At 39.4% G+C, this 23,391-nt stretch overlaps 1 long non-coding RNA gene across 1 annotated transcript; it reads left to right on the top strand.

Annotated features, from left to right (window-relative positions):
• The first annotated feature begins 2,581 nt into the window (after positions 1-2,581).
• Positions 2,582-15,029, top strand: LOC116696957 (uncharacterized). Its single transcript, XR_004333870.1, has 3 exons — positions 2,582-2,602; positions 7,978-7,984; positions 14,927-15,029. It is a non-coding gene; the product is annotated as an uncharacterized LOC116696957 (long non-coding RNA).
• Positions 15,030-23,391: the final 8,362 nt, after the last annotated feature.

Here is a 23,391-nt window from a genome sequence, read left to right as displayed (position 1 = left end):
TGGAATAAATTATTTGTATTCATAATTCTAGAGCAAAACATGCAATAATACATAGAAAAGTATTGGGGCAATGACAGCCCACAGTAGCAGGATACACGGTACTGGGGCTGCACTAGAGATGATTCCTGAGGTCTGACATCGTGCCATGTATGAAACAAGGAAAAGGAAGGATTGGAGTGTTGTGATTGTTGCAGGTAAAAACCATGTCATGTTTGCACATGAGCAACCTCGCCATCAGTCCTCTGCCCCATGTGGTGTCAGTCACAGTCAGATGAATACATATCACATAACCTCACACACAAAGAAGAAAAAAACCATTAAAACAGCTCATGTCATGGGAAATGACAGAGACTGGGAAGAGAGAGAAAACCAGCAATCTCCCTCTTTCCATTTCTCTCTCTAATGCAGTTGTTTTCCTTGAAGGCTGTGTGGTTTGCTTGCACATGAGATGAAAAGCCCATAGCCATGTGTATATTGAAGGACATTTCTTTGTCCGGTATCCCCTCATTTTGTACTGAACAGAGCTAGTTCATTTCGGAATAAATCATTTTGAGGAATATTACCCCAGTACAATAAAACTCAACAATAAAAAGTGTCATTACCCTGCTATCTTGCAGCAGTTTGGCAATCGTGTCATAGCAGTGCTGCAATTGGTTATGAATTCCTTAGATGGTTCTCTTTGGTGTAAGATATGTGGTATAATAGATATAACAAGATTCCTGCCAAAATGTTAAAATAATGCATGTAATCATCTTGAACTAGCTAAGTTGCTCCGGGCACATAGAAAAGAATCTTTAAATGTTTTTTACTTCAATGCCTATTCATTCTGTCATGTCAATATGGGCATTCTGTGACGCTTTGAAGGAAAACAGAATGAAACGAGGTTTCACTTTTTCTTCTTTTGCTGTGGTGTGCGATGAAAAGAACAACATGGACTGAATCCTGGTGGCCAGTCGCCTTTCTGGGACAGATGCCATGCAGCTGTGCAAACCTATCGCCAGACAAGAGCATTGATATTGGACAATTCTGCCAAACCCCTGATTGAGTGGGATTCCCATCCAATCCAAACATAGGGCATGGCAACAGTATGTTCACTGTTAGAAAGGGATGATTGCTGCAGTTACAAATGTCGGTTCCAGTTCTCCTAAACGTCTCTTGTGTAAAAGTCAGACTCACTTTGACATACTATGACATGCACCGGCATGTCATGAATGGGTTTTTCCCTTCCCTCCTGGTATCACATCATATCTGCCTTGCGTATTTAATGCTCTATCTGGCCCAATTTACTAGTCCCATCTCTGGTCCTGAGGGTGTATCTTCAGAATCCTTCTGCTTTCTTGGCATCACCCCCCTTGCTGGCAAAGTGAAGTGAGCTTTATGATCAAATTCTTTTTCAAGCAACACTAGATTGCATGCATAGGCAGCAATTATAAACAGTAATCAAGTTTGAATGCCAATTGTCGTGCAGGAGGCAGTGATGCAGAGAAAAGTAAAGGTGAGGAGATGGGCCTGTATAGTGTTTACCGTCAAAAAAATGCCATTCTGGGGTGCAATACAGACTCATCATGTGAAGGAGGTGGTTTAAGTTCCAAACAGAAATAAGAAGGGTGTACTCAAAAATGGATCTGATCCAAAAGCCCAGTTCAGACCAAATATTCATGATGAGACAAGTTGAAACTTGCAGCTACTTTCAACGCGCCGGTCTGCAATGCTCTAAAACCTGCCAGTTCCCACCAATGCGACAAGACGGTGAATTATCTCCATGGCAACAATTCATTGTTCTTCCATTGTAATTTTTGACTTTCAGGCTTTTTTTTGTAGCTGGATATATCATTTGTTGTGTCTAAATATGAATGGAAATAACGTCAGTGATAGTAAGATACTTGCTCGACCATACACCGTGCTCGCGGGTGGTCGTTTTAAAAGTTATGAAATGGATTACGGATCATATTATTTCTATGGGCTGTAGCTGACTTTACAAGCTGACTTTGCTATTGGCTGTTTAAAAGGGTGACGTCCCTGACATTCTAAAACCAGCCACTGTGACTTGACCAGCTGAGTCACAGGCGACGCCATCAGCCAGCTTGGGTCGAGCTGACACAGACTTTTCTCTGCAACGTTTATAACAACCATAAAATGGTTGTGTCTCGTTGCGAATCTGTGGTCTGAACTGGGCTTATGACTCATTCATAAGCTTTTGTTTGTAGTACATTTGTAGTTGAGTGACACTGACCAATCACGTTTGAGATGGCTTTGGTTGCATGCAGGTAAACAGTGAAGAGCAAAAGAGGCGATGGTTTCACTATTGTCTTTTCTTATTGTATTTATCAGCTTTCATTAGATTAGATTAGATTAGGTAATACTTTATTCATCCCACAGCGGGGAAATTCCCTTGTTCTGTTATAGAGGGCGTTGTCTCTGAACTCCAACTCCATTCTTTCATCTCAAGTTGCTTATCAGACTGAAAACAATGACCGGCGCACGGAAGAGGAAGTCTTGGCCTAAATATCTGATGGCAACGCCGAAAACCCCCATTAACATTGACTATTGTCCCCAGCGGCTAAATCTTCATCGGACTGAGAGCCAATGGGTTCCGAGATTGGTCCCTTTTAGTTTGTAAATGCAACTGATCCATGCGTTTGTGTTGATTTAAGAACATTTGTAAGATAGCTATAAAAGGTGTTTTGTTGTAACTAACCTGCCAAAGTACACAATATTCATCTTCTGGTGTTTTTAGCAGTTACCAAATACCTTCAGGTGCCATGCATGGGACAGATTTGCATATAGACTGGGAAAACCAAGATTGCCAATCAAATTTCTGATCTGGCTAATGTACTGAACAAAGCTAGTTCATTTCAGAATAAATCGTTTTGAGGAATGTAGCCCCAGTACAATAAATCCCAACAATAAAAAGTGTCATTTCCCTGCTATCTTGCAGCAGTTTGGTAGTCATGCCATGGCTGTGCTGCAATTGATCATGCGTTTCTGAGCTGGTTGTCTTTGGCATAATATATGTGGGATAATATACGTATATAGAAAACCAAGATTGACAGTCAGATTTCTGATCTGGCTAATAGTAAAAAAAACATGTAGATTTTATCCAGATATGACACATTTAACATGACAAGATGTAAACAGGGCCATGTTTTCTTTTAAAATGGATGTTGCTAATCTAATAGAGTCAATACATGTAATGTATGTCAGATCAGATCAGTTGAATACATCTTTGTGGTCTTTTTTATAAGCTGTTTTTTTTCTGACATCCAGTCTGTTGCATGTAGAAAACGGGCATTCCTGTAATATCAGCAGGCAGCAAACTAAAGTCACTTGCTGTGTGCTGTCAGTTTGAGTATTCAGAGCATCTTGAGTATTGGAGGCACCCTGAACTCTTAGTGCCACGGGCAAGTCCAACACTCCTCAAACACACTGATCTCTCGCTCTGGCTTTGAGAGATGACATTCCATCGCTGAAGTGAAAGCAAAGTCACAAAGAAGTTCTGTGAAGACATGCAGGCTTGTTTCTTTAAACTCACTGTACTAAATCTCACTATAATCTTATGGGAATAACGGCCTTTTGAACAAGACGTGACCTTTTTCAGTAACGAGTAATCTAATTGACAAGTGCATAATTACTGACGATTGGCTGAGGTTGAGTAAAATGTCATGGTAAGCCAATCAGAGATAGAGTTGGGCGGGTGTTCAAAACACGCATAGTAGGACACACAACGAAAAACACAAGCAGGTCAGTCAACGAGAGACAGGTAAGGAGAGCTCAAATGAGGGGCAATAAATATTAAAAGTTCCAAAACGTCTATTGTGTTATTTGTATTGATCCACTACACATACATCTAATTATAATATCTACATACATGGCATCTGATTGGAGGCTAGTCTCACTTTGTACCAGCCACATTAACATTATTAATAATGTATTGTATTAAGTGTCCATTTCTTTACAGTAATCAGATTTATCATATCATCTGTCATCATGCCAATGGCACAACGTTTGACGTCATGTCATCCTATAATAGGACAAAATGAGATGAGATTGAATTTATCACAGTGATGACAGCCTTGTCGTTATGGCAATGACAGGGAGACTCATGTAATTCAAGGGAACAATTGGATTACATTACAGTAGAGCATATGTGTTTTGTTTCAATTTGTTCAAGTTATATGTGATTAATACATATGCATACAATAATGCAGCACAGGAGCATGAACATTATGTCATATACCCTACTGGTTGATCAGTAATTAGCATTAACATTAAGATTATCCTCATCTCGCAATTCCTCTTGAGTCCTGATTACAAGTTCACTTCCAAAACTCCTTTACTTACTACGTTAACCTTTTTTTTCCAAATCTTTCCAAGTCCTGATTATTCAACATTAATATCTATTTTGCCTTCAGTAAACAGCACCAAAACCCTCGAGACATGATGATTGAACGCTGTGCCTCCCATGGCCTCAGCAAAAGCTTGTTCTTTTAAGAAAGATTAACTAAGAACATTATTTTATTTACACCAGAGGCGTGTGAAGGGGCCACGTCGGAAAGGATAGAACGAGATCTGAGCCATGATGGTCAGCCACGTGCTTCAGCCTTGGAAAAAACACTTCCATTCAATTTCAAGTTGTTAAGATTCTTTGGAAGTGAGTACAAAGTTTTGTTATTCAAATTCCATTAAAATCTTCTCAATGGGTGCTTAGTTACAGTCAGTGACAAATGGCTAAATTACACTAATCATGAAATTTAAATTCAGTATTAAATCAGAAATTTGACAAAGGAGAGTGGTTTGACAATTTCCATCGGAATAACCCCAAAGATTTCTTTCCTTTGCATGTCAGGTCTAATCAATGTCTTAGGAGTTTGAATACTGCTACTACCACTACTAGTTTGAAGTAAAGTAATTTATGCACGCTCATAATTTGGAGCAGAAGTCCAACTCCTTCCATTAGACTCCATTACATCATTTAGCCCACATTATGTGATCAAGCGACACATACTCCCATTTGCATTCTAATCATGTTTTATTCCTCGGCACACTGAAAAAGTGTATTTTTTTGTCTGCAGGATGTGGTGACAGAACATTTTGTTGGCAGAACATCCACTGATTTGCATTTTAATTAGTACTTTAACAAAACGGCAATAGTCTCAAAACTGTTATTGCCAGTTTCGCCTGCACACTTGGTTTGCGCTTAATGGCAACACACATTCTGGACAAAACTTTGAGATTCTGGCATTCATGATAGTTTCCAGTTAAGTTCAGGTTGCATAAACCAGTTTCCCAACAAGCACATAATAACATAGGACTTTCTTTTTAATAAATACATCTCACATGCAACATGCATTTAGAATAATACATAACTAGAAATTGCAATTATTGCAATGCCCAGAAGAACAGTTACGGGATCCAGGAAACCGGCATTTCTATTTTTTGCTCATTGCAACCTGTATTGAAAAAGAAGTTTTTAATTTTGGGTCTGTACTGGTCGTCATATTACATCATTCCTGGCCACGAAAAATACTAGTTTCTGATTGGCTGGCAGGTCTCTCATAACAGCATGTCAAAACAGTTCCAACACTATTCTGAATCTGTGTGTAAGGTGTATTAGTCTGCAAATAACCATAGCAACAATACTATTGCTAAATGTATTGTTACCAGGCAATGACTCTCTAAAACAGAATTAAACTTTGAGAAAAGGATGATGATTACTTGGCCTCAGACTTGGAGGTGCTGACCAGACTAGTCTAGTACTGATGAAGGTCAATGCAAATTCTTTCGGGAAGACTTCTAAAAGATTCAATCACCCCTCTCTTCTTAAATTGATCAGCTGGGTGGAGGCCGTGAATAAGCCATGAATTTCATAAGCCAATCAGAGCATTCCATCTCTGCTTTAAATCCGTTTCTCTGGAGGCGACCTCTAGCTCACCCAGTGAGAGCTGCTTTGCTGCGTGTCATCCCTCATCTCTCTCTCTCTCCCTCTTTCATGCCTATCAATTGTAATAAAGGGAAAAAGACTCAAAAAATGATGCCTAAAAAAAAAATCTGTTTCTTTCTCTGTTGCTGTCGGCATCCACCTCCAGTCACGGTCACCTCTTTCTCCGGCTAACCGCTACCGCCGACTCCTTCGGTCTGGTCTTCAGGCTCCTCCACCACCACCAGTATCTAGACTCCATCGGGGGGATAAGTCTTGTTTCTTTACCCCTTTAAAACATTATGTTATAACAGTGGAGTCTAATCTCCAAAGACTGCACATATCATATTATGCACATGTACAATAAATCTTTGCATATCTGCAACAAAGTCTCCCCTGATTGAAATGCCGTGTGACCTTTGGACCTGTACTACTTCACCAAAAAACGTGTTATCAAAACTTCCATATTTCTATTTCTAAGGCCTTTAATCCCAGATATGAAACACTGAATTATTGCAGTTTATGCATGCAAATAATCACATTTTAAAGGCAAGGCAAGGCAGCTTTATTTGTATAGCACATTTCAGCAACAGGGCAATTCAAAGTGCTTTACACAAAATCAGTTAAACAGATAAAACACAAGTATAAAGCAGAATTTAAGCAAAAATGCCCCCATGAATGGTTATGAAACCATTCTATGAACTATAATTTCAATCACCTTTTGCAGACTGAGAACTTCCAGGTTTTATTTTACCATCTACAAAGTTGTTTGGCTTCTCCTTCAGTAGTCAACAAACCATAGATCTCAGCTGCTGACGGAAACACAGAGACGCTTTAAAGTCAAAATCCCTCGATGCAAACTCGCTCCAGCCGTCTCTAGGCAGTCCCTCTCCTCACAGACACCACTTAGACCAGAGCTGCACTTCAAGTATCACATTTCAATGCAGAAGAAATCAGCCAATCATCACCCAGACGGATTAGTGTCACTTAAGGAAAGCTGCCGATCTTATCACAATCTAAAATGATGTTAAAGTGATCCGTATTTTACAGCCTGGTGCCGTAACATTTTAAGTAAAGTGTGTGCAGTTCTTCTCAGTAAAAGAAGTTGCTGCAAAGTTAACTTTTGAGGCTTAATGACCTGCTTCCTGTACGTGCTATTTGGCTTTCCTAACAATGCCAAATACATCTTCTCATTCTTAATGGAGGAAAAAAAAACTATTGGCAGAAAAACAATAAGGTTAGAGCATTTGACACAAGCTACAATATGTCATTAGGGACAACTCTACATAATCTGTATTGAATGCTCCTGCTTGTTTCCCCTACTCCATCAGTGTCAAATTCCTTCACAATTATAGACCTGCAAATCCCCTGCTGTTCAGAGCTGCCATTTCCATTAGGTCAACAGTCAATGCATCGACTAATCGTTTGTCATATTCCCTATTGTGTTTTAAAGATGGAAATAAACTCAGAGACCTTTGTCTTGGAAAAGCTCACAAATAACCCGAGTCTTCAGCCATGATTTGCATGAACTTGGCTTTATTTACAGATCTTTGAGTGGGTTTAAAGAACTTTTTTTCTCAGCATCGTTCTCATTTATGTTTACAATACATGTTCCATGAGGGATGGCTGATGCCATGTTGGTTTTGATCTGATACAATGAAATGACAGGTGAATGAACAGGTGTTGCAGATATTTGATTTGCAAAATCTTTGACTGTACTTTCAGAAAGACAAAAGCAGAAATGCAGCTCTTTACAGTAGCAGCTGAAAGCTAACATCAACTTGCATGCAGTGCTGCTTGCTGCTCGGTGGTCTCTGTTTCGGTATGTTTAAGGAAGGGGCTGTAGCAGACAGCCGTCTTGCAAATATCACAGATGGCAAAAAGAAATTTAACAGCTGACAAAAATTAGCAAATTCTGCTATCTCTTTACTCAGCCATTGTTGATGCCATTACAGTAGATTACCAATTATCATGTAATGTAGCACAATATTTAGAATCTTTATCTTTGATATTCACATCAAAAGCAGTACTTTAAAAAGATGGAGGTATGGGTCAGTCAGTATTTCAGTCTAAATATCCTTAACAGAAATCATAGTATGTAGATTGTGAAGGCAGCCCAATATTGTAGTAATTACATCCATTTGGGACAATTTTGCACCACAATATTTACATCCAGTGGCCTGCCGATACAGGAAATAGTGTGCCTTTAATGTTGCAAGATGAAAGCACAGGTAAAGGTGGTAGATGGGCATGTAGCACATCCAGTTTTTTTAGAGCCAACCATGCCTGAACCATATGTTACATTGTCCCTAAGACCAAAACAGACTGAATTAAAAAATGCTAAAGCTGCAGAGTTGATTCTCTTTTGGTTTGTCAAAGCACATTACACAGTCATGTGATTATCTATTGATATAGAAATAATGATTAGTGAAGTTTTAGACTAGTCCTTAGTTGGCTGGTAACCTTCTGAAGCTGAGGTGTCCCGGGGACAGTGAATCACCAACCTTTGTGCTGTGGGAAAAGGTTTGGCCTCACTGCGTCATTCGGTTTTCAACTTCTCCCGTACACAAAAAAGAGAAACACTATACCAAGCCACAGCGGGGGAGGAGTGCTTCACCAGTCACAGGGAATAGTTCAAAGCTCTGCTCCGAAACAAAAGCATTCTGGGGGTTGTGAAGCTCAAGTGCTACAGAATACAGCAGAAACTTGATGGCAGCGATGGCATCTGCTGATTCACACAGCTGCAATGTGTCTACATCAGTGGAACATGGTTGTATGTGTGTGTGTGTGTGTGTGTGTGTGTGTGTGTGTGTGTGTGTTTCCCTCTCGCCTTCTTTGTTTCTCTCAGTTTAGCTCGGTGTGATTTAGCCTACAGACATGAATACAACACAGTCCATTTTACCAAACACCCATCACAATTATGAAAAGAATGAATATCTTCACCTTTGCTCAATCTGATGCCTGTAAGATAGAGTGTAGTTGTGAACATGTTCTGTGTGTGTGTTTTTACTCTATCTTCACTACAAATGGGGATTTATAAGAGTTGTGTGGGAGTTCAAATCGAATCGATTTCTGTGTTTGGGTTGTGTGGGGCATAAAGGCGGCACACGGTGCTCATGTCTCCCAGGTTCCTCCTGCATCAGATCTTAACATATTTTCCATCTGGTGTCTATATACATTAACATGTGTTAAAATGGAAGGGTCCAGAGTAGAGCTACTAAATTAATTCCAGGAATGAAAAATTTATCTTACGAAGTTTAAGAAAATTAAGTTTACCGACTCACATTTAGGAGACATACATAAGTGATAAGATTCAGGTGTATAAGCTTGTACAGGGAATATATGATGTAACAGTTGAGCTTTTCTTTCAGTTTTGGAGCAATAGGTATGAGACGAGAGGGAATTCTTTAAAACTTTTCCCTAGTTTTTTTGCCTGTGTGAAAGGAGAAATAAATAATAAATCATAGAGCCTGCTTCCAGAAGAAGTTGTGCGTTATCCTCTTTAATTTATTCATTTTAAGAATAGGTTGGATGCATTTTGTCAAAAAGTGTAATGTATAATTATAAAGATTGTCAGTAATGTACAGAATGTAACCTATTTATGAAATGTTATAAAAGAAATGTGTCATTAAATTGATGTGTTTTATGAAAATGATATGTTGGGATGTTTGTTTTGTGTTGCTTGAGTCTGGAATAAAGGATTTTATAACCTGTACCACAATTATGTTCAATAAATTGCAACATTTTGAAAATTGGGGACAAAAAAGCAGGTCTGAAATAAAAAAAGCAGAGATGGTATAGTCTCAGGTTGCCTTAGGGTTAGGCGTGGTGGTGCAGGAGGTAGGAGAGAGGGAATGTGTTGGTGATTTTGAAATAAATCACGTGGGATTGGACTTGTTTATGTGATATGATTGTATTTGAGGTAAGTGTATGAGTGTATCTTGCATCACTTACATTGTTACACAAATTACAATGATTACAGACACAATATTTACATTATCTGTATAGTGTGTATTTACTTTCTGCCCATGTACTGTATGTGCTTTTGACCAGCCATGTGTCTGGTCTAACTCAGAGCCCCCAACTGCTTCTGTCACTTTGTTGTAAACCACAGTCAATAAGGGCAAAATCTCAACACCCCAAACAATTGTGGCCTTACAGCTGTGACAAATATCCCATCAGCCATGTCTGGCTCCATCACTCAGCTCCTCAGAATACTATCTTAACGTCTTGGTTAGAAACACAGCTTGTTAAAAAAAAAAAATAATAATAATAATCAACTGTGCATTTATTCTACATCACAGTTCAACTTCTCCAAATTGAGATTACTGACACAATTTAATTTAATCCTATCCTTAATTTGAAAAGAATATCTTCAATAAATGTCCTCTTTTAAGATTTTTTTCCTGATGCTTTCAACATTATATCACTGTCCTTTTTACTAAACCGACCCACTGGTCAATATCCACTGCAGATATGTTTGGCCCTTCCCTGAGAGTGTTCATAAGGCATACAGGTTAAAAAAAAAATGGATGTGATTGAAAGTGTGCACGCTCATTGTTGCGTGCAGAAATGGTCCAAACAGCCCTGATGAAGTATTGACTTTTTTGGTGCATACTGGGTAATGAAGATAACTTTTAGTATTGACAGAATACGTAAACAATCCTTTTGGAAACTGCTTGACTGCCTCTGCTGCTCTGCTCGTCTCCTACAACGTTTTAATGGCCGCCGGTAAATATAAATGTAAGCAAGCCAAATTTCCTACAGTGACATTAGGAAGCAGTGAGCAGGAACAAATCAATTTGGAGCACGCAGCGCTTCAAATCACAAATTGTACAAAACAAGGGTGAATAATGATTTTTGGAAAAATGACTTCAAAATTCTAGCCGTGTATGCTTCTCGCTAATGCGTCTGGTGTTCTGTGGATGTCACTGGTAAGGTCCTCTGCTTCATCTTAAACCACAAGTGAGCCATCACACTGTGTTTTACTCCTTCAGTAAATCAATCAGCTGATTTCAGGGACATTTTTTCTTTCTGATTGCCTCGCTAATGCTGAATTAATGCCATTGTAATAACTTGGGAGATATCAGGGATTGTTCTAAGATGGTTACCCGATTGTAAGCTGTGTCGTCACACCATATAAACGTAAAAGTAGCCTAAATTTTCCAGCTAGGCTAGATATTAGCTACATAGATAAGATCATTTTGTATTAGCAGAATCTATTGTATTAAATGACTTAATGGCATTAATTGTAATGTTGCAAGTAGTGTTGGCTTTCCAGGTTTTTCGGTGAGACTTTTCTTCCCTGAAAAGCGACTCATAAAGATATTTGTACAATCAGGAATTAGGGCCCATATTTATGTTTTATTATTAGACGTGGGCGACCCTAGAGGTCAAGGAATTATGACGGGAGCAAAGCAGGAAGCATAAGAGCGTCAAATTCTGCGTATGACATCCCCATTCTTTATCGATGCTACAGTGCTCTGATTTGTCAACCAGGGAAACAGTCATAAATGGGCTAATGTTTTACTGTCAGCCATTTTCAAATGCATACCATAGTATTTTAGATTTTAAAAGCTTTCCTTCTGATTCTGCTGCACTGGTGCGTGTGATAACGTGAAGGTGTAGAAGTTTCAGATCTCTGCATGTTTTGTTGTAATTTGAGTACATTGGTAGCACGATGTGTTGATTTTTGATGGCCATCTAGTGTTTTTCTGATGAGCACAGACTGAGACGTGGCTTCTGGCTATGCATACAGATAAGGTGATTTTGTATCTGGCTCAGATCACTAAGACAGTATCCTCTATAGGTCAGAATCATCGTGTGATGGTCAAAAGGTCAGTATAATTTAAATCCTCCCTTGGGCAAGACACAACATGCTCCTGTAAAGTGGACTTGATTGGACAACAGAAAACATTTATGTTGGGAAATCTGTGGAATTCAAAGCAGAATTTTTTTATTAAATAAAAAACATATAGTTTTAGTATAGTAGTTCCTTTTAAAGCATGCTTCACCTACATCACATTCTCTATAGTTTAGGGCTGATAAGCAATTTGGAAGATATCTTTTTTCCTTTTTTCATCTGAGATGAGGACATATAAGATGTTTAAGAGAAGTTTAAAAGAAGTTGCCCTTGTATCTAAACACTCAGGATGTAACAAGGGCAGATGTGAAACCACACTACACATAACACAACTGGCACCATACTATTTGAAATATGCATTGATAAGTGCCTCTTCACTGCTTCAAAACATGTGGTTCAAAGGTAGAAAACATCACTGTGTTCTCATTCATTGTAACTGATGTTAGGACAATAAACAGCTTGTATATCTCAGTTTTATCCAGAACATCCCAGAAGATTAGGGAGCAAAGTACGTCGGCGAAGTCTCCATTTTTCTGTGTTTGAGACTAATCTGGAGAGAAAGAAAGACAGAGTGCTTGAGATGTGTTTGCCTATTTGTCTATTTATCTGTGTGTGCAAGCATCTATGTTTTTCCGTGTGACTATCTGAGCTTTTACATTTGCCAGTGCATGTATGCGTGTAGATAGGATGAGAAGCCACAGCATAGCTTACACAGAAAACAGCGCCCTAACACAATTGTCAAGAGAAAGACAGACTAAAAACTTTAAGTTCATGCACAAATTTCTCAAAATGTACATTTAGTCAATTGTCAGGGTTTGTGATTAAAATGTGTTTGTACAGGTTCATATTCTCACAAGGCGGCCTATACAACCTGAAGTAGCAACAGCAAACTCATAGTACAAACGGTGATTATAATATGAAAGGACAGCATAAACCTTTTCTAAAATGCTGCATCAGTGCAGGCTGGCAACAAAACACAATACCAGTAAAGTAAATGGCTGAGGACACAATTCATCGTAAGTGGGATACATAACATTTTAAAAGAAACTGCAGAAAAAGCTGTTACAACAAGTAACTTCACTGATTTTAGGCATCGATCGTTTACAGGTGTTGGGGAGGACTATATACGGGGATTAAAGCTTTTTGAGTCTGCGGAGGGAGCTGTGTGCCTCAAGTGATGTCACTTAAGTCTGCATCAGTTAGGGCCAAATACTACAAGTTAAAATGACAAAAAATCTTGGGGGGGGGGTGTGTAGTTTGAAAGGAGTGAGCATAACCTAAAAAAATTTCTTCAAATGAATGCATCTTGTGTATATATAAACACACACTACACACCTGTATAATAAATGTATATTGTTTATTTGTATGAGTAAGCGCATTGTGAGCAAAGCATATACAATCCAAAGCAAAACTCCTCGTATGTGTCCTCATACCTGGCAAATAAAGCTGGTTCTGATTCTGATCTTGGATAACATCTAGTTCTTTTAAGATAGACATGGTAGCTAGTTGGCACACTAGCCAGCTACTCAGTCTGATGATGATTTAGCCTCTGAGGGCAACGGCCAATACTTCCGGTGTTCCAGTGTCGCCAGAGGATGTCCGGGTTAAGACTTCCTCTTCCATGCGCCGGTCATTGTTCACAGTTAGGAAATACTTTAAGATAACAGGTATCTGCATGTGAATTAGGCTTGAACAAATTTTGGACAATAATCAAATTGCTATTTTTTTCTGACAATATTGCGACATAAAATGCGATTATGTTTTAAGCTCATTATCTGCTGTATTATTTAACAAAAACAGACAAATGATTGTATCAAAATTAAATGGATTAAACAATAACTGTCCTACAGTTATCATATTGATTAAATTAGGTGATGCATGAATTTATGTGAATGACGTTATTTATACATTTCTTTAATCCCACTGACTGATTTGTTGAACGTCCAGCCTTGTAATACAATGGCATGTAACAGTTACCATGACAACATAAAGCACTGACAAATAAGCCTGGTGTAAACATTAATATTTAAGTCAGTAAGAAATCACACCTACTAGAGAGCAGATTAGCACTTTTTAAACACTGTGTGGGAACCTTACTGGACAGTCTTTAAATACAGTATGTACAGTATATGTGCATAATGAGTATGGCAATGCCAGCCATGCGGCTGGACCACGTCAGTTGAAGCAGCGGAAGAAAGTTTCTGTGTTATGTCACCTTCGGAATGGCGATCTGGCTAAAATAAGTCCGAAGGGTATGTGGTACCACTTATCCAGGGTATTAATAAAGCTGTCATCCCAGGCTTGGTCACAGTACTGATGTGCATCCTTTCTTTCGCAATAAACCTTTAATGCTTGAGTAATTTCTGCGTACTGTTACTGAAGTATGTTCATGTGGAGTTATGAGGTCAGTGGTCCCTGTCGGGTGGCACTTGGCTTACTTGACAGTTGACACCCTGGTGTTTGGCTCTTTAGCCATGCAACTATCGTACCTGGCTTTGTGGTGTTTTTTTAGGTGGTGATACAGGTTAGTGGTGTTGCCACGTGAGGGAGCAACATTGGCAAGGCACGTTTTGCACAATACGTGACGGTTTTGCGGCAACTTCCTCAGCAGACTGTTTTACTCCTGCGTGTCACATGACCATGGTGTAACTGCAGCCTCTGCAATTAGAAAATCTAATTTTAACTTATCGCAATTTAATTGCAAATGGAGTTACTTGTTCAGCCCTAATGTGAATGCAGATAAATTACCAAAATAAGCTGATAAACACAAAACGGTTGTCAGACAATAGCTGGTGGGTGGTAGTAGCTTAGTCCGTAGTTGGGTTGGGAACTAGAGGGCGCTGGTTCAAGTCCCCATATAGATCAAAGTATGGTGTGGACTGGTAGTGGAGAGGTGCCAGTTTACCTTGACATTTCAAGGGGCCTTGAGCAGGCACTGATCCCAAACTTTGGGCACCTTTCATGGCAGCCCCCCCCCACCCCCCCCCCCCACACACACCACACACACACTTTGACATCTCCCCATTTAGTGCATGTCTAGGTACTGAGCATGTGGTGTAATTCAGGTCTGTGTGTAATAACAACAGTGTAAATTGTAATTTCCCCTTGCGGGACTAATAAAGTATACATTACATTACATTATGTAGGCAAATGTGTTTTGCCTCTTTTGCCCTCCACACAGACTGTTTACCTGCATGCAACCAAAGCCTGCTCAAATGTGATTGGTCAACATACTACTCAGACTACAAACGGAAAATCACACGATTTGATACCAAAACTCTACCAAAAGCCCATTGCGTTACATCATTCACCCCATTTACACACACAGTCATACACCGGTGGCCAAGGCTACTATACAAGGGGCCACCTGCTCATCACATAACGCACATTCAATATCTTGCTCAGTATCTTGCCCAAGGCCACTTCGACATGTAGTCTGCAGGAGCCAGGGATCGAACCACCAGACAACAGCTCTACCTCCTGAGCCACGGCCATTCGGATATCTGTTTAAAGAGATTAACTGGATACTGACTCCACTGCTTCAAAGTTTGGTCAAAGTAGAAAAGTTAAAAGTGGACTTCACTACGTCACTCCTAAATCTTCGTACTTACCGGAAGCTCTAACGGGTGTTTACATCTGCTAATTCTTCTAATAAGAGGGTGTCATGTACTGTATGTGTGTGTTTGTGTGTGTGTGAATGCCTGTATGTGTGCATGCTTGGCTGTGTTTGGGCAGTTCATACAGTGTGTCTGGAAGAACTGGCAGTGGGTAATTAGCTGCACATATTTAGCTGCGGTGCTTTCCATGTCCGCCTTTAGGTGTCAGCTGGAGATAGCAGCCGTCTTTATGTGTGATGGATGTTGTAATTACAGCTGGGCTGGCGACTAAAATTGGGAATAAAGTGTAGTTTGGCCCAATCATCAGACCCTTTTTACCAGGACCCAGGTCTCTCTGCCAACAGTAGCAAGACATTTCAAAACTTTAATATGTTTTGGGATTAGCGGGTTTTGTTTGTGACATCTTTACTTTTCAGACTCAAGTCCCAAGGAGCTTGAGATAACTTTGTAACTCCAACACTTTGGGTCCTGGGATAAATTGCCTCTGGGCGCAGCTTCGCAGATGCTGCAGATGTATGGCCTGCCTCAGAATCTGTCACTTTAATTTAACTAGATCAAAGGATAGGCTCTGTGAATAATGCACTGCAGCGTGGGGGGGCAGGATAACTCCTGATAGCTGCATTTTGGGGAACCTGCAGAGAGAGAGAAACTCTGAGACGGAGAGATAGAGACTGACAGAAAGAGCGATGCGGGAAAACACTGGGAATTCCTCGGCTTAATTGCATGGTTGTTTGAAATCCCCTAGTTCCTCACTAAGTGAATTGTATCTAAAATAATGGAGAAGAAAAAAATGTTCTGCCTACGTGGCTGAAATTGGATAATTTTCTGCTGACAAAAAATGTTTCTACTTCAAGTAAGGGGATTGTTGTTGTAGCATCTCAACTAATGGTGACAAACTGTTCCGAAGGCTTGTTCGGTTTCTTGGTGGGAAATAATAGACATCTACACACATGCTGCCCAACAGCAGTAGGGGTGTGAATGTCCAGGCACCTCACGATCCCGTTCCTACCGTGGCCTACAACGCAATTATAAAACAGTTATGAATGCATCAAACATTTGAAATTTTAAACAATGTACATTGTGCCGATGAAAGGATCCAGCGAGTGTCGCGTCAAAGATGTCCGAGCAGTTTGACGCAGCGACACTACAGTATGGAGATCAGCTGAGAATCCCGCCTTTACTGAGGGGTTAAAATCTACAGTGGGAAAAAAAAATAGAGAAAAGCAACTGGTACCAGTGAGTGAGTTCAGTGAAGTCGTGCTGAACCATGCAGTGGAACTAAGGCGTAAGACCACTGCACCAGAATGATGCCCCATGACTGTGTACTTCACACTTTGTAGGCTATAAGTGACTTTCAGTTTGTGTTGATTTCAGCAGCCCCTGTGGATAAACCACACTTGCTGTCGTCAAGTCAATGTCTAGGATTTAGCGTTACGGGGTGGTCATATAGTTGCGATAAATGCTTTGCTCTGACGGAAAGTCGTTTATTTACAAGAAGAGAATATGTTAACGATGCATCGTAGCATTTCAAGTGACGCATACTTAGCCCAATTTGGCTGTATTGTGAGCTCAACCATTATCCCTGTCACTAACCAATCCAACAAGAGTTTGTTGTAGGAACCAACGTAATAATAATTTAGATTTAGTACAGCACATTTCATTCATTAACCCAGTGATGCATACGGTAACTTAGCCTACGTTGGCTGTATTATGAGTTTAACCGTGATCACTGTCACAAGCAGGGCCGGCCTGTGGCTTAGGCAGTATGGGCAAATGCTTAGGGCGCAAACCACCAGGGGGCACCCGGCCTGTGCTGTACCTATAACGTCACCTTAATTTAAAAGAAATAAGCCCGACTTCTTTTACCTGCATCTTAATCTCATAATGTCAAAGCGTCCTAAACTGTCTGGTGCCCAGGGGAGGAAAAAAAGAAAAGAAGAGGAGGAAAATCGTGACAAAGACAGAGGTAATGTTACAGTAAAGGTGATGATGATAATGATATTATTTTGCTGTTGCAGAACAATGATCGATAATGGCATTAGCCGTTAGCATGACATAGTTGGCTAATCAATAAATAGCGAGCGCTATCTGTTAGTTTTAACATCAGTTAATGTTATGGAAGGGCCCAGTTGTTGGAAAATAGTGATTTAAATGCCCCCCCTCTTGCCATCCTCAGGCAAATGTGTATATATTAGATTTATTAAGCAGATATTATAATGCATTGACATGGTTATTTTACCTTTTCCCAGGTGGTAATAGTCGTTCAAAATACTATACATTTTTCATACTTAGCCTAGCTATTAGTTGTTTTATAGCTCATATTATCTTAAGTGTGTTCATCATGTTAAACTATGTTAGTGTTAAAGTGTACATCATTAATGTTACAGCAAAGTTAGCATTCTCACATGCTATATTATTCTGTAGTTTACCGATCCATTGCATTATTCTAATTAGCATTTCACTGTAATAACAATAAGTTACAGTAATAATTTTTCTAATCCAAAATTTCATTGTATATTATAAACAACAGTGTACATCATGCATGCATCTCTTTTTTGTTTATATTATTTATTTAATTTTACTTTATTCTGAAATAATGTGTTTATTATTAGACTAGGGTCACATATTCCTCTTCTGTCTTCAGATGCACTGCTGAGGTTTCTCAGTCAAACCCCTGCAAATCATCTCACCTCAGCAGCACACCCAGCACTGAAGAAGGCAGCATCAAGTGCCCCTCCTGTTGCTCCAGTAACCCGGCTGACTGGCCACATCCTTTAACTGGTAAGGTCACTTGTTTAAACTTTTTGGTAGTATTTAATTTAATACTTTCTACTAAGCTATTTATATTGTCTTTCAGATATTGAGTTCATTTGTTTTGTTTCTTTAATATTTATTTTTTTAATGTGAATATTGTTTTATGTAAATAAAAAATGTCCAAGACAAAGCTTTTTAGTTTCTTGTGAGTATATGTACACTAGCAGACATGCAAGTACTGTACAGTGATGCAAGGGGGCGCCACCTAAAATCTTGCCTAGGGCACCAAATTGTTTAGGGCCGGGCCTGGTCACAAGCCAATCCAATAAGAGTTTGTTGTAACCAACGTAACAATAATTTAGATTTATGTAGCACATTTCATTCATTAACCCAAGGACGCTTTACACAAGTACAAGGGGACAAGAGAAAAGGAAACAGTAGGTCAACACTTACACCGACTAAAAGGAATCCACCAGCCGCGCTCAATGGAAGTAGATCGTAATTTAATGTTGGCTGCTGATGTTACGTACAACCGCTTTGTGTATTGTAAAGTTATTTTATGAATCTGACTATGTACAAAGTAATCTGTTTGAAATGCACCTCAGTCTCTGTTCTGACTGCACCTTATTCTCTGCCCCACTTTTATTTTTAAATATGGATTTTTATACTTTTTCCCAACTGCATGTATGTAGTATCTAGATATTTATATTTTTTAAGGTTTTTTTTTAGACTAGGTACATTTATATTTATCACTCTACATGCCCCTACACCCATATAAGCGTTTATTTATTTTTATTCATATAACTAATATCTTGACTTTTCCACGATGTTTTTAACTGTTTCTGTGCTGTATTTTTTTTAAGCTGCAAACTTTGCACGTAATTTTGTGCTACAGTGTACTGTGGTATGACAATAAAGAACTGTTGAATCTTGAACTAGATATATAACACACCTGAGGGCCAATTCTGTCAGTCTTGTTTGCTGTTACAGATCATTTATGATCATAGAATGGAAAAATACAGTTTCCTGTATGTCTTCTCATGTCTTTTTTTCAGCAGGTGTTGAAGAAACCAGAGGCTCTTGTGAAGCTAAAAAGTTTGTTTAGTGTGTTACGTGACTTTGTTCCTGACAGAAAAGATTTTTAATAAAAACAGTGTTTGGATTGAACTCTCCCTGTCGACCATCTGTGTGTCCCTGAACCTGCAGAAATATTAGTTTGTTTTTCTAATATAAGCGTAGCAAATGTAAATCCTCCCCGACACACCTTCTGTATACAGCTCTGGGTTTGATTCACAGAGAGGAAAACAGCTTGTCTGGTTTTGACAAAAAACAAAAAGCTCTTTCCAAGCAATTCTCAAATAACTTTTTTTTTCTCTTTTTCCTCTGACCCTTGTGTTGTCTTCCCGTCAACCATGAAAAACAAACTTTTTTTCAACACTATCATCGCTTTTTCCGACATTTTTGTCACTTTTTCAATGTTGTGGGAGCTTCTTTTTTGCTCTTGTCCAAAGTTATTTGATATTTCTAATGTTGACATTTTCAGCGCTTGTTTGACGACCCATTTTTTTGTGATAAAAAATTAAAAACAGGTTAAATTTGACCTGAGGACAACATGAGGGTTAAATTTGAGCAAATCGGTTTCACAAAAAAAGGGTGAAGAGCTGCTGCCAAGGTTTTATTACCCACAAAGATATGTATTCTCCACATTGTTAATCATTAAATTGCTCACTTAACTCATCTGTAAAGTAAAAAAAATGACAGCATGAGGGTTTCTTCACAAGCTCTCCACCAATGCTTCATTATGGAAATAATTGGCTGGCTAATAAGTCGGCAGACAGATGTAAATGAAAAAACACAAGAATTGGACCTAACCAATGAAGAAGTAAGAGTAATAGGAATACTGAAATTTGCCTCTTGATCATTTGGACTCTGGATTTCTTTGCCTGTGTGGACTGCCTCGTAAACTCGCAAGCTTTTGTCTCTTCATTTGGTCAGTAATAATATGAACGGTCTGCCAAGCTGCAATCGGGTCATATCCCTCTTGCCCCGTTTGCACCAACTTTTTTTGTTCTTTTGGTAGCATTTTAGGCCTTTATTTGATAGGACAGCCTATATATGAAAGGCTAGAGAGAGGTGGATTGACAAAGGGCCACAGGTCGGAACCGAACCCACTGCTGCTGCGGCGAGGACTAACCTTTGCATTTGGGGGCTAGCTCTACCGGGTGAGTTACTTCGGTGCCTCCAACTGTGACAGGGGCAGCTGTGGCTCAGTGGTAGAGCGGTTGCCTGCCAATCGGAAGGTTGGTGGATCGATCCCTGTAGTCCCATGTCGAAGTGTCCTTAGGCAAGACACTGAACCCCGAGTTGCCCCCGGTGCTGCGCATCGGAGTGTGAGTGTGTGCGAGTGTTTATCTGATGAGCAGGTGGCACCTTGTACGGCAGCCTCGGCCACAATGTATGAATGTGTGTGAATGGTGAATGTGTGATGTAGCGGCGCTTTGAGTAGTCGCTATATAAATTCAGCAAATTTATATTATTTCTGAAATTAGGTTTTTATACAACAATATTACCACATATCCAATAAATGCTAACTTTATTTTTAACAGCCGAAAACATTTGACAGTGCTGTCTGAAACAATTTACTGCACTCTTCACTTAACTACTCATCAGTTTTCCAGCGATAGTTTCTCTGTCTCGGAGGTTGATTTCTCGGCTTACTGAGCAGCTCTACTGGAACTACGTGACTAATGTGCAGCTTAATCAAGGCACTGGTTTGAAAGGTCATCTAATGAGTCGGAGTGAAGATCATATGTTAGCCTTTATCCCTCGCTGTGGGGTATGGTGGTGAGCTGGGAACACCTGCCGCCTCCTGTCAAAACATTAGCTCACGGTAATTGCCTAAAGTGATCTCCTCGTTTTACCAAATCGACTGTGTGCCACTAGGAGACGTAGTGAAGATCTCACCCAGATGATTTATTAATAAAGACTGCACACTGTATATAATCGTATTCTAAAGCAGAATTAAGAAGCTCCTAAATGGTCTTATGACAACTGTTATTATACATTTGGAGCTAAAATTGGTAGTAAAAGTATTAGCATGCGTTGCAGGGAAAGAAATTGCAAGAAATTAAGTTTTTATTTACTAATTTATATATATATACTAATTTATGTACTAATTTCCTAAAGGAAATGCATTTGGTGATGCATCTAATACCACATTAAGTTTTCTAATGAACATGATAAATCAGAAAAAAAATTATTTTCTTTCTTCAGTCTTTAAGAACATGTAATATATCTTGGACCGGTTATATGTTATGATGGTTTCCAAAATGTTTAGACAGTTGCATAACTAGGTATATTCTCATTAGCAATCCTCATTCTGCATAAAGATTTTAAAGATTTTCCCGGAGGAGGATATGAAATTAGGACTTTTAATGGGTGTGAAGCTGCATGCCCAAAGAGTTTGGCTTGTCTTATTTGCAAGACATGGGATTCTCCTACTGTCTTAAGTTGTAGTGTACAAAAATAATATTAAATTTGCAAATTACTGGAGCCTTTCAATGGGAACTGGGTCCATAAGCACAAGCTAGGTTTAGGCAGGTGCTAACCAAAAAGCCAAATAGAATAGACTTTATTGTTATAAAACAAAATTGGATGCAGTCATTTCAGTGAAAGTATGCGCAAAAGCGCAAAATAGATGCATGAGTAAATAAAAGTGCATCTAAAATTGACTATCAAAATACATAAAAGAGATAGAAGCTATAGCTTGATTTACTTTTTCCTGAGAATGTTCATCACTATTTAGTCTTCATACTATGCTTTCTCTCAGTTTTAACATATGTTTGGTGAACTGAAGAATCCACCAGCCACATTATTGGCACCAGTGGCAGCAACAGCAGTACTATAAAAACCCTTCCTGCGTTCTGACTCCTGAGTGAACGGGCATTGCAACAGATTGCGTTTTTTACGTTCCCATGAATCATGATCGCATTGGGCTGCAGTGACTCTCATCAGCCAAACCACACGCTTTCCAGCCCGCTACGCTGCCAGAATTTAAAGCCAAGGCTTTTTATGAGACATCCTCAATTGAGACAAGACCCAAACACACCATGTTGTAGTCTATATTGCAATTCTGTCTGATGATCACTGGATTGTAAAAAGTCAAAGATCACCTGCACACAGCCGTCCTCATCCAAAAACAACAACAATGTAGGTTGATTGTGCAAGCAGCTCATAACAATTTGTATTTGCATTTGTTATTAGGCGGCAAACTTTTATGGTCGTAGTTATTATGGCAAGAACAAACCAGGAAGTGAGCACCGAATTCCACAAAAGGAGGCAGGTGGGGGTGGTGGATGGGTCAAACAAACGGGACATTCAATTATGGCATCAGAACTTGCGTCCTCTTTTTTCTGTTCTGTTCAAATGTGTTTTATTAGGATTTTCAAATTCAACAGACATCTGCCATTAATGTGATTCATTCCCACTCTTAGTTATCTTATAATTTTAATTTAGCCAAATTAATTTCTATTGAGGCTTCCTCCTCCACTGGCTTCCCTTCTCGTCTTATCGTCTCTTCCTTTTCCCTATTTCATCTCCCTCACTCTGCTGTCCTCTGCTCCCCTCTTCTCACTTTTTGTCCACTCCTTCCATCTTACTAATGCATCGCTTCTTCTCCTGTATCCTTTTGTGTCCATCTCTTTTTCTCATTTATACTCTTCCTTGTTGCAGACACTGACTCCTGTGGATACCAAAAGGTCAGTGAATGTGGGACAATTAAATGCACACACGCGCACCCGTTTTCAAAACACCATAACTTTATAACGAGGAGACACGTACACACACACACACACACTACACACACAACACACACACACACACACACACACACACACCACACACACACACACACACACACACACAACACACACACAGTCCAGCAGGTGATACTAACTCAAACCCAGCATGCGAAGGCTGACAGTTTTTAAAAGAAGAAATCACAATAGGTGTCTTGTAATGGTGCTGTATACATCCACATGGCAGGCCCACAGTTTCACATATACTACGATCCATGGACTTCGACATTTAATTCACACTTAAAACTACTACAAATTTAAAAGTAATTGGTGCATTTTTTGAGGAAAACGTAATTGAGATGGCAGTATATGTGTCAACTTTACTCATATACAGGTAACCGGTTTCTTATAGCGCATGTCCATTAATGGTACCTGCTCGACTCA

Source organism: Etheostoma spectabile, chromosome 10 (assembly GCF_008692095.1).
Source record: "Etheostoma spectabile isolate EspeVRDwgs_2016 chromosome 10, UIUC_Espe_1.0, whole genome shotgun sequence".
NCBI classification, from domain to species: Eukaryota; Metazoa; Chordata; class Actinopteri; order Perciformes; family Percidae; genus Etheostoma; species Etheostoma spectabile.
The sequence above is the reverse complement of the archived record's forward strand: the minus strand, read 5'-3'. Positions and strand labels throughout refer to the sequence as shown.